This window comes from Rhipicephalus microplus, chromosome 3, assembly GCF_043290135.1.
Source record: "Rhipicephalus microplus isolate Deutch F79 chromosome 3, USDA_Rmic, whole genome shotgun sequence".
NCBI lineage: Eukaryota > Metazoa > Arthropoda > Arachnida > Ixodida > Ixodidae > Rhipicephalus > Rhipicephalus microplus.
In genome coordinates, this window is record NC_134702.1 from 9,085,091 (window position 1) to 9,097,655 (window position 12,565).

Consider the following 12,565-nt stretch of genomic DNA (forward strand, 5'->3'; position numbering starts at 1 on the left):
AGTCCTTGAATATGCTTGAATTTTCACTTTGGAAACCTGTACGAACCCTGTTTGAAGTGTCGACATAGTTGTCTTCAGATGTTATGAGACGACCATGTGATAAAATGAAAAGTTGTTGTGTTAACATAGTGCCAAAAATTTGGCTTTGGGAGCAAACATACTTTCTCATAGAAACTTTTGGTGTTCAGTCTACTTTTCTGAGTTGGTGGCATTTGAATGCTACTGAAATGCAGTTTCGCTGCTTACCAGAGGAGGGTAGTTAGGTATGAATTACTGCTGGGTAAGCCATTTCTATATTGAACTTTAACTTTGCTCATATTTTTAAGTTTTTTACCGAGCATTGTTGAGAGGATTTTTGTTTATTGTAATCATCCTTGAAGTTGACAGCGTACTGTCATCTTTCGCTGTATTGAGTTCTTGGACCAGCTGGTTACCACAAATACATATAAATAGTTAAATAATAACCCTGCAAAAAATAGCCAGCAGCTCATACCATGATCAATAAGCCAGCAACTTATGATTTGGCCAATTTCTTGCATGATGTGCAGTGATTTTAAAGAAGTTTGTCCTCTGGCAAACTGTGTAAAGCATTATACTAATGTTATATACCACTAACTTGTGAGCAGCTCTTAATTTACATGGAATGGTATGAATGTTGTTGCCCTCTCTAACACATGGTACATTCGTGTTGAATTTCAAGAATGCTGTATATGCATGTAGTAAGCTGAAACTGATGGCTCAATGGGGGTTAAATCGTGCTGTCGTGTAGTGTAAACTTCGACGGTGCACAAGTGTATGAATGCATATCATGCTCTTTATATTTGCATTTTTCTCGTTGTTTTGCTGACTGTCGAAAGCTGGATATCCAAAATGCATGTTTGGGAATAATTTCGTCTCTTTATGTCATGCTTTAATATGTTCCTGTATTGAGTGCAATTTTAATACACATCTTATTGTGGTTTTATCATAATAAGGCTTTTGTTTTACCACGTGGAAGCATTGGGTTAGTGCTAATCACCTATAATACCTTAACACAAAGACTTAAGTTTGTTTTGTTTGTGTTGAAGTACAGATAAAATCAAAAATCTCTCTCTCTGCCACGATGCAACCAAATAGACTGCAAACACTGTGCCATGCTGCCTGGGTGTTGCTGTCAGACTGGTGAATTTCTCCAGTGCGTTCCATTTTCTGATGTAGCTCAAAGTGCACCATGCTTCTTCTATGCCCCCCCCCCCCCCCCAGTGTTTACACAGCTGATTCTATCATCAACAAATAAATCTGCTTGCCTGATTGCGCATCCTGGCACTTTATTTTTGAAATTATTGTCACACTTGCCAGCTATGTCCGTAAGCCTATGTTTGTGTAGCTGTACATTTTGCTTTTCTTGCTGCAGCTTTTTAGGCTTCACATTCTTTTGAAACATGTTGCTGTTTATGTTGCCTCTCCACTACTATATCATTCCTTTCTAGTTCACATGATTTTCGTTAAATTGATTAGTTGTTTGCTTTCTATAAATACACGCTTAGGAGCATCACTCTTTTATGCTAACATGATCAATCAGGGTTTGCATTTTGTGTAGATTTTGACGCTGCTATGATTGAAGAGTGCGAAATCATGAGAGTGGGATGAGAACTTGGCTTGTCATGTTTCACTTCACAGCTTTAATGTATTTTATTAATTATACGCCTATCTGTTATCTGCTTCTTAAATTCAAACACGTATGTTCCAGTGTTAAAGGTGCCCTGCAACACTTCTTCAAGTAGCCGTGGAATAGATTCAATAAAGGAGCTTATTGCCTCACAAACTGACCACCACAAAACTTTTTAGCTATCCGTCCAGTACAAGTGGAGTTACAATGATTTGTCACACGCTGAAATTGCTTTCTTTCTTCTCTTGTACAAACGAAAGTGCTAGAAGCTAGACAGGCAGTGGTGGCACAAGTGAAGAAGGTACGTCACCAGTGATGTTCCGTGCTGAGAATTTTTCCTTTTTCGGGGAATTTTCACCTGTCGTTTTAAGCCGAAGGGAAAAAGGTGATTTTTGTGATATTCCAGGGAATTTCAGGAATGGGTAAATTCTCCTATGACGACTGCTAATCAGCGGTCAGTGTGTGCCCTCATCTGCTGTAATCGGCTCTGACACATGCACCACGCAAGCATAGCCCTTGAGATTCGGGGAGAGATTTCTAGCTCACCCTTGGTGTTAGTCTTGAATCCCACATTGGGCAGTCTACTAACAGTATATAAATTGCGATTCTTTTGTTGTGTCGCAGTGGAGGGGCTAGCTATGATTCCAAAAGTCGCCAGTACTTATACGTCAGATATGTGTAATTATAGTATGTGGGTGCATAGATAAAGGTGGAAATTAGTACTGTTGTCCAGGGAAATATGCTGGGAATTTCATCAACGTTTGCAGGGAAAAAATCCAAAAATAGAGAATTTTCATGTCTCTGAATGGGAATTTTTCAGCGTAGTATGGAACATCACTGTACATCACGTGCTCCTCGTGACGTTGAACACTTTTTATATTTTTTCTTCAGACACGTGGCTTTTCAGTGCGATCGGTCGCACGTGAATGCAAGGACGCATCGTGGCATTCTGTGGCAGCCTCGGTAACTCCCGATGTGCCATGCTCAAATTGGCCAGTGGCATGATAAGAGAGCCTATGAAGCTATAGTTTTTTAGCATATGGCATCATTTCTTAAGGGAAGAGAAGGTGATTTTTAGCTGACTGACAATTTATTGTAAATTTCAGGCCACATGCTGTGCTGTAATATTTGGCTTCCATGTTATCAGGAGCCTTGACTACCCACCGGAAGCGTTTTCTGACCATGCTCTCAAAGTTTTGCAGGGCCTCTTTAAGATGCTAATTCCACAGAAAACATAATGAAATCAACTCCCACACTTTTATTTCAAATTTTATTACAGTAAGCATATTGTATGTTTATGGAAATATGCCTTCGGGAGCTTTTTAGGCAATAAAGAGAAAATGAGCATTATTGTTGTTGCTTGCATATTGGTTGGGTTGATCAAGTCACTAAAACAAAATTTTTAAATAACATAAAGACCAAATTTTGGACGTTTTAAAAGGGTCCCTCCGATTTGCTTAGCATGATTCAAATGCTTCAAGCATTGTGGCCACAAATGTATTTGTTTCTATTCAAATCATATTATGGGCTACATTTTTCATTTGTTGAATTTAAGAATAGACTGGCTACTAAAGGTGAGAGGAAAATTTCAGTCACTACACCACTAATTAATCGCTTTGAATCACTGGCAGATTGTACAACTCTTGTCTTTTGAGCAATCAACTTTAGCCAGGCAGATTTTAAAGGCCTGTAATTCTAAATAACTTCATACGAAGGCAGTGTAAAGTAATGCAATGTATTTTACCACACTGTGATGACATAAAAAAGTTGGATGATTTTCTGAATATTATCATGATTAGGTTACTCTCAAGATTATTAAACTGAACTTTGTTTTAGTGTGCTGTACAAACCAGTCCAGAACAGCACAGCTTATAAGGTTCTCTATAAACAAGTACAATATCCGAACACTTAATTATTTTTAATGGCCGAGAACAGAATGCACAACATGCAATTCCAGTCACTGCATGGCAATATTGGCGTCCCGCTTCTTTACTTGTACATTTAGTTATATTGACTGTTAAATGTTATCAAGCAAACCTACCCAGAACAGTTCCCTTCAAGTAATGTGTCTATAAAGTTACGCACTGAATAATTCAACATTGTTGTGTATTTAGGAATTAGAAATACTAAGGCATGAAGGGATACTGCGGAAGTGCTTATTGCCCATTTAATCATGACTGATGATGTTATCAATTAGCTTATGAAATGACTCCTTATTTTAGGATGCACAAATCAACTTTTATTGAGGCAAGTTGTGTTTATATATAATGATACAAAGTAGATAAACCAGGGCAATGCTTCTAGCTTTTGAAACATTTTGTTGCCTGATGGCTCTGTTTGGATATTACGAGACAGTCTAAATTCCTTATAGAAATTTATTCAAAGCGCATATCAGAGAATTGAAGCAGCTGAGCATGCATGTTTGGTGGAATGTTTCTTCTATCTTGCAGACTTCAACATTGCTTTGTGTGAAATCTACTTTCTGAATCATTGCAGCATATTTCACTTTGCTTGGTTGTCTGTTATTTTAGGTCAATGCAGTGGTGAAGGGGCTTTGTCATAGTTCTTTTTTCATATAGATTGAATATTGTCTGATTATTTTCACTGCCACCATTCTCCGTTTCCTCAATATCCACTCATTGACGGCTTAGTTGGATAGGCAAAATTAACTGTAAACTGTAGGTATTGGTTCAATTTCTTCATTTGAGGACAGTTACAGCAGAACATTTGAATCTGTTTGGGATAAGGGGATTGGTTGGCTGTTTTTTTTGTTGAGAGAAAACGTGAAGGTGTGGACAGCTGGTGATGTCAACATACTTTTTGTCTGTCTTGCTTACCTAATACACGAAATCATAAACAGTTATTTCTGAAATGTGATCTGTCTGGTCTTTGTTTTCTTCTAGCTTCTAATATTATGGAAGCAGTGTTGAGTATTTACTCAACCAAAGTCCACACTTTTTGATTGCAAATGCGATTCTTTGTCGGGCTATGTCAGGCGTCTGCCGGGATCCGTCCACCGCCCTCTCCCATAGCAACAGCTGCGGGCGCGCGTATCCCTAGCAACTGGAGCCCCCACCATGTCACTCTTCGGCGTCGGCAGCTGTCGGCAACAGCTGCGGGTGCTCGCGCTTATTCTCGCCCCCACCTCCTTGTCTTGAACGTGACTTGCCACCACTCCAATGCAGTGCGTTTGAAACGCGTTTGCAGCGTTTGTGCTGCCAGCATTTGTGTAGCGTTTGTGTTGATAAGACGCTGACATTATGGCCGTCAGACACAATGACAGTTGCAGCGCTTCGCCGCTCATTCTCTTGCCTTTGGTTGGCGACACATATCAGGAGCGTGTACATAAGTTATCGAATTAAACAACAATCATACAATGCATATTAAAAGCATCAGAATATGTAGTCTAGAAAAACTGTTCATGTGGGTTTTCCCGCAAATAACCATGCATGCTGTTTTAAATGTCAACAATGCGCGAAAAAAAAAACGCATTATTTGAATGCCTCAAAGCTTCAGTTAAAAGAACTTTTTGACATTTATTAATCTTTAGCGAAAAAAAAATCGAAGTCTGGGCGTCAAGCCACAATGGCGGCTATCACTTCCGTAGCTGATATCACGACAGGGCAAAACGATGGCGAGCGTTGAAGAAAATGGAGTTGATTCGCACTCGCAAGAAAACCCTCCCCTGATAACTTGAAAACATGTTACAATCGGCGCAACTGCCCAGTGCATTTGGTAACGCGCGTGTAAGCACTTTGGTACGCCCGAGGGTCAACAGGTTTACGAGGAGGGACGCTGAGAGCAACGAGAAATAACGCGCCCGAGACACCGAACGCAAGCGACGACATGACGGCGACGACGCTACCGGTCGTTTGGTGCCAACAAAAGTTATCATAGGAAGAAATGTAACAATATTTGGGCTTTCACGTCCCAAAGCCACGAGATGATTATGAGAGATGCCGAAGTGGGGGGCCTCGGACATTTTGACCATCTGGTGTTCTTTGAAGTACACTGACATTGCGCATCATGCACGGGCCACTACCCTTTCGACTCCATCGAAATGCGATCGCCGCTGCCGGGATCGTAGAAAGAAATGAAATATATGTGTATACTCTTTTACTGGACTAGTCATTTCAAGCTCAGGTATGAGCCCCAAGAATATGGCCCTTCAGCGCGAAGTAACAAGGGAAAGGGTCAAGATGAGCGTGAACTTTCGACTGTTTATTCGATATCCTGCATCTGAATTTAGAGGGCACAGACATGCGCAGCAAGCTATAGGCACACATCGAGCGCATGCCACCCTATAATCACAACGCGTGATCTAAGAACTTGCTCTCTGCCTGCGAGAAAGACATTGACGTATCACTGATACTGACGCGCGTATGTGCCAGTGGTGAGGACAACGAAGCAGCGCGAGTGTCTTTGGCCCAGGACAAAAGACGAAGAAGTCGTTGCAGTCTGTTTCCTGTGATCGATAAATCGTATTTGTTTGAGGCGCTTTGTGTGCTCGTCAATCTCGCGTCGTCACACTGGTGGAGGTGCTGGGTACGTCTTCATGCTTGGCACCCCTTCGCGGACCCGACATTCAAGCCCGGAATCACTACCACCCGTCGACACACCAGTCCACCGTTCCAGCCGCCGTCTGCGAGGCCTAGCTCCCGAACTCAATCCCTTTCAAGAAACGGCCAGCCATCGCTTGCCTCCTTCAACCACCATGGCCACTGCAGCGACATTGCACATGACACTTCAGAATCCCATGATTCCTGACTGCTTTCATGGTGAGACCTATGAAGATGCACAAGACTGGCTGGACCAGTTCGAACGCTGCGCGAAGTACAACCAGTGGGCCACCCCAGAAGACAAGCTCGCGAATGTGTACTTCTACCTGAAAGACAACGCCCAGACGTGGTACATCAACAGGGAAAGAAGCATGGCTACGTGGGATGACTTCCGCAACCAGCTGATTGACACCTTTAGTAGTCTTGACAGAAAGGAGAATGCGCAACGTCTCTTGGAAGCTCGAATTCAAAAACCAAACGAGAGCGTCGCTATGTTCGCCGAGGACATGACCCGTCTTTTCGGCAGGGCGGATCCCGAGATGCTGGAAGACAGGAAGCTGCGGTATCTAATGCGAGGCGTGATGGAGCAACTGTTTGCTGGGCTTGTGAGAAATCCGTCATCAACAGTAGCTGAGTTCACGAAAGAAGCCACAGCTATTGAACGGGCCCTACAGCAACGGTACCGCCAGCAGAACCCGGTCAACGTTCGAGCGAGTAGCCCTGTTACGACTGCGGCGAGCCTCTGCGACAACGACAGGCCTCTCCGGGAAGTCATCCGGGAGATTTTGAGGGAGGAGCTTCGGCAGCTTGGTTTAATTCCAGCAACTGAACCGACGCCGGCATTGTCTTTTGTCGCTGAAGAGTTCTGGGATGAGGTCCGCCAGGCTCTCTCTTCATCCGGCTATAATGGTGTGCGACGACATTTTACTTATGCTGATGCAGTCCGACGCCCCGTCGTCGCTCCTTCAGCACAGCAGACCCCAATGACTGGACCCCCACTAACCCTGCAACCACAGCCACTGTCAGCACCGACCACTTTCGCAACCTCACCGATTCCTCCGACAAGACGAATGCCGTATAACCAACATGCCCCACAACGTAGCCCCACAACGTGGCCCAATAGTGAGTCTCCACTTACCTACCAGCGTCGGAAAACCGATTTGTGGCGTACCGCTGACCGTCGACCGGTACGCTTTCATTGTGGCGAAGCTGGGCACGTCTACAGAGTTTGCCGTTATCGCGACGCTCAGTACTCGAGATTTCCTCGCTACCCTGATTACATTGCGTACGACGGTCAACGCATGTACAACTACGCCCCTGTGAACACACCGCCGCAGAATCCAGTAATGCCCAGATCACGTTCTCCATCTCCTGCGCGGCCCAGTTCACCTAATCGTTGCAGTTTTGCCGACGTCACCAGGGGCAGGTCCCCTAGCCCGCGACGAGGAAACTAGACGCAGCGACCTCGGGGGGTGAGGTTGCCAATATTCGAAATTCCGAACAGCCCCAATTGCAGACAAATGACAGCTCGAAGCCATCGATACCGAAGAAGACGACAGCAACGACTAATTCGACGAATGAGACAACTGCCGACGTAACCGACGATATCAGCGCTGACCTCGTCGTTCACATTGACGGCCACCAAGTGACGGCACTTGTCGACACTGGCTCCCACTTTACTATAACAAGCCTGCAGCTAGCCGACAGACTAAGGAAGGTCAAGATGCCATGGCAGGGACCCAATATAAGAGCTGCAGGAGGTCAGTTGATGACACCGGTTGGAAAGTGCACGGCCCGACTCTTCATTGCTGGTTCCACCTTTGTCGCCACCCTCGTCATTCTCCACGAGTGCTGTAAACAGCTCATATTGGGAATGGATTTCTTGCGCGAGTACGGGGCTGTGATTGACATCCGTGACAGAAGCGTAACGTTCACTGTAAGCTCGGAGACTGCTACAGATGAGGAACACCAGCCACCTCGCTTCCGTATTGCCGATGACGACGTCATACTGCCGCCACGAAGTTGTTCTCTCGTATCCGTGCACTGTGACAAATTACAAGATGGTACTGGCATCGCTGAACACATCAAGGAGCTCGCATTCACTAGCGGCATTGCTGTTGCCAGGGCTGCCATCACTGTTATTGACGGATACGCTGAACTGCTATTGACAAATTTCGGCAGAGAACGCCGACACATAGTTAAAGGCACGGCTATTGCCTATTTTGACGAACTCTCGCAAACAGAAGATTGTCATTTAGTGGAGGAAGCAGCAGCGTCTACTATCACTACACAGACACCTGTAGACGTTGGTCCAATGTTATCTCCCATTGAGCGAGACCGCCTTCTCACGCTGATCAACAAGTTCCACGCCTGCTTCTCATCCACATCAAGAGTTGGTCAAACGGCACTGACGAAACACCGCATCATTACGGATTCCGATGCCAGACCCATCCGGCAAAAACCTTATCGAGTCGCCCCAAAGGAGCGTGAAGCAATTCAAAAACAGGTGAAAACGATGCTAGAAGATGGTGTTATTCGGCCGTCTAACAGTCCTTGGTCATCACCTGTATACTCGTCAAAAAGAAGGACGGTAGCTTGCGTTTCTGCGTCGACTACCGTAAGCTTAATCAGATCACAAAGAAGGACGTCTACCCTCTGCCGCGTATTGATGATTCATTGGATAGACTACGAAACGCACGCTACTTTTGGTCTATGGACTTAAAAAGCGGCTACTGGCAAATTGAAGTGGATGAGAGAGATCGTGAGAAGACTGCCTTTGTTACGCCCGACGGACTTTATGAATTTCAGGTTCTTCCTTTCGGTTTGTGTTAGGCGCCAGCAACATTCCAGCGTCTCATGGACACGGTTCTGTCGGGACTTAAGTGGCAAACCTGCTTGGTGTACCTCGATGACGTGACTGTCTTTTCGGCGACTTTCGAGGAACACTTACGAAGGCTCGAAGCAGTTTTTGAAGCAATACGCTTGGCCGGTCTTACTCTAAAACCAGAAAAGTGCCACTTCGGCTTCCACGAACTTCGATTCCTCGGTCACGTCGTGAGCAGCCAAGGGATCCGACCCGACCCGGATAAAATTGCCGCCGTGGCAAACTTCCCGTCGCCATCAGACAAAAAATCAGTGCGACGTTTTTTTAGGACTCTGTGCCTATTACCGGCGGTTTGTGCTAATTTTTCGCGCATCGCATGGCCATTGACACAGCTTACTCGGGAAGATACCCCCTTCAGATGGGGCGAAGACCAACAGCAGGCATTTCACGAGCTTCGTCAGCGAATGCAAACACCCCCCGTGCTGGCCCACTTCGATGAAGACGCGCCGACAATACTTCATACAGGCGCTAGTAATGTGGGTCTTGGAGCAGTGCTCGTACAGTCGAAAGACAACGAAAACGTGATCGCCTACGCCAGCAGGACGCTGTCCCGAACTGAAGCTAATTACACTACGACGGAAAAAGAATGTCTTGCAATGGTATGGGCAGTCCTGAAGTTTCGTCCTTATTTGTACGGCCGCCCATTCACCGTTATCAGCGATCACCACTCTCTCTGTTGGTTAGTCAACTTGAAAGATCCGTCTGGCCGCCTTGCACGATGGAGTCTTCGGCTCCAAGAATTTGACTTCACTGTTGCCTACAAGTCGGGAAAACGACACACCGATGCCGACTGTCTTTCTCGGTCTCCTGTTGAGACGGCATCCCCGGACAACGACGATGACGACACGGCCTTTCTCAGAATTGTGGACACTGCCGCCTTTTTTCAACACCAGCATGGCGATGCTGAGCTGCTACCACTTATAGATTACCTACAAGGGCGAGCGAATAGCGTTCCGAAGTTATTTGCGAGAGGGCTGCCGTCGTACTGCTTGCGAAATGACGTTCTTTATAAGAGGAACTTTTCACCCACCGGCAGCAGCTGCTTGCTCGTCGTTCCTTCTTCGCTTCGCCGTGAGGTACTGCAAGCCTGTCACGACGAACCTACCGCTGGTCACTTGGGTTACGCAAGAACATTGGCGAGGATAAGGCAGAACTATTACTGGCCAAAACTTGCCGAAGTTGTCAAAACTTACGTGCAGGCATGTCTAGATTGCCAGCGCCGCAAGCCACCATCCATCAAACCAGCTGGCCTGCTGCAGCCTGTTCGAGTGCCGGTGACACCGTTTGCACAAATTGGCATGGATTTTCTGGGCCCCTTCCCAAAGTCTGCCACTGGAAACAGGTGGATAATCGTCGCCACGGATTACCTGACCCGATACGCGGAGACAGGCGCTCTGCCACGGGCAACGGCAGCTGAAGCGGCGCAATTTTTCCTCGAAGCCATCGTCTTAAGACACAGTGCTCCCGCAATAGTCATCACCGACAGAGGTACTGCGTTCATGGCCGAGCTTTTGGACACCATTTTCCGACTAAGTGGTACAGCTCACAGGAAGACAACGGCGTATCATCCCCACACCAACGGGCTCACCGAACGCCTCAACAAGACCCTGGCTGACATGATAAGCATGTACGTAGATGTAGAGCACAAGAACTGGGACATCATTTTGCCCTACGTCACGTTCGCGTACAACACGGCTCGTCAAGAGACCTCACGGAAGACACCCTTTAGTCTCCTTTACGGACGCGAGGTTACAACAACGTTAGATGCAATGCTCCCTCATGAAAATGATGGCAATGAGACAGACGCCGAAGAGTTTACCCAGCTAGCAGAAGAAGCCAGACAACTTGCCAGGTTGCGAATCACCAAACAGCAAGACGACGATGCCAAGTATTACAACCTCCGGCACAGACCCGTCATATACAACGTGGACGACAAAGTATGGGCCTGGACACCTGTGTTCGTCACGTGAGCTTTCCGAAAAGCTGTTGCGAAGATACTTCGGACCCTACAAGGTTCTGCGACGCATTAGTGACGTCAACTACGAGCTTGTTCCGGACGGCGTGCAGTGTTCAAAGCGGCGCAGACATTCACTAGAAATTGTCCACGTGCTTCGGATGAAGCCTTACTTTCAGTGACTAACTGTGCAGTTTTGGTTTCGCCTTGCTTCTCAAACGTTTAACATCGGGACGATGTTTTTTTAAAGGGGGAATAATGACGCGCGTATGTGCCAGTGGTGAGGACAACGAAGCAGCGCGAGTGTCTTTGGCCCAGGACAAAAGACGAAGAAGTCGTTGCAGTCTGTTTCCTGCGATCGATAAATCGTATTTGTTTGAGGCGCTTTGTGTGCTCGTCAATTTCGCGTCGTCACAATACATAAGAAACCTCGTGATTTTACGTGGAACGCCTCCAACCGAGACATGGTGTCCCTGCTTCAGCCGAGGATCTGAATCTTATTCAGGCATGGCTCACTTATTTCAATGTCAGTGCGTCGGCAAGTGTGCCCCATCTTTACCCTTTAGCGTAAGCTCGTGTACCCGCGCAACTTCCCGTGTGGCCGACGTATACGTCCTGCCGCAATATATAGCGGGAATTCATAAACGACACCGGTGGCACGTTTTGTGCTCTACTTGGCGTGCTTCTTGGCGCATCCACCTTTGTCGTTCCCATTCGATAGTATACGCGGGCGTGAGACGGCTTAGAAAAAGACAATCGCACGCCATGTCGGTTTGCAACAATTTTTAGGGAACGGCGTATTTCCCGGTATCGTTGTGAGAGAGAGAGAGAAAATTTAATGCGGAAAGGCAGGGAGGTTAACCAGAAAACATATCCGGTTTGCTACCCTGCACTGGGGAAGGGGTAAGGGGAAAAAAAAGGGGGAAAGGGAGGAAGAGAAGCACAAACACACACACACACACTCGCACACAGTAGTGTCACAATCGTTCAACGAGGCGGGTCGCTCGCAGAAACTTCATCAGCGCCTTCGTTGCTTTCTGGCGTGAGGCTCGATCTTTCCGACATTCCAAGATTGACTGCTCAGAAAATGGCTGGTCGTCGAGGCGAGCAAACACTGCTGAGAGGGACTGTCGCTGAGAGCTGTACTGGGGGCACTGACATAAAATATGTTCAATTGTTTCGTCATTGTCGCAATGGTCGCATGTAGCGCTGTCTCTCATTCCGATGCGGCAGGCAAAAGCGTTCGTGAAAGACACCCCAAGCCACATACGGCAGAGAAGGGTCGTCTCGGATCGGGGTAGGCCAGATGGAATAGTAAGTCGTAGGCATGGGTCCAGGCGGTGAAGACGGGTGTGGAGAAAACCGGGCGTATTCCGCATAGACCTTGCGACATCCTGCGCAAGCGTATTAATCTTTGCTGCTGCGTCGCTTCTTGATAGTGGAATAGGTTCCATCACTCCATTTTCGTGAGCATTCTTAGCTGCATTGTCGGCATGTTCGTTACCGATGATGCCGCAATG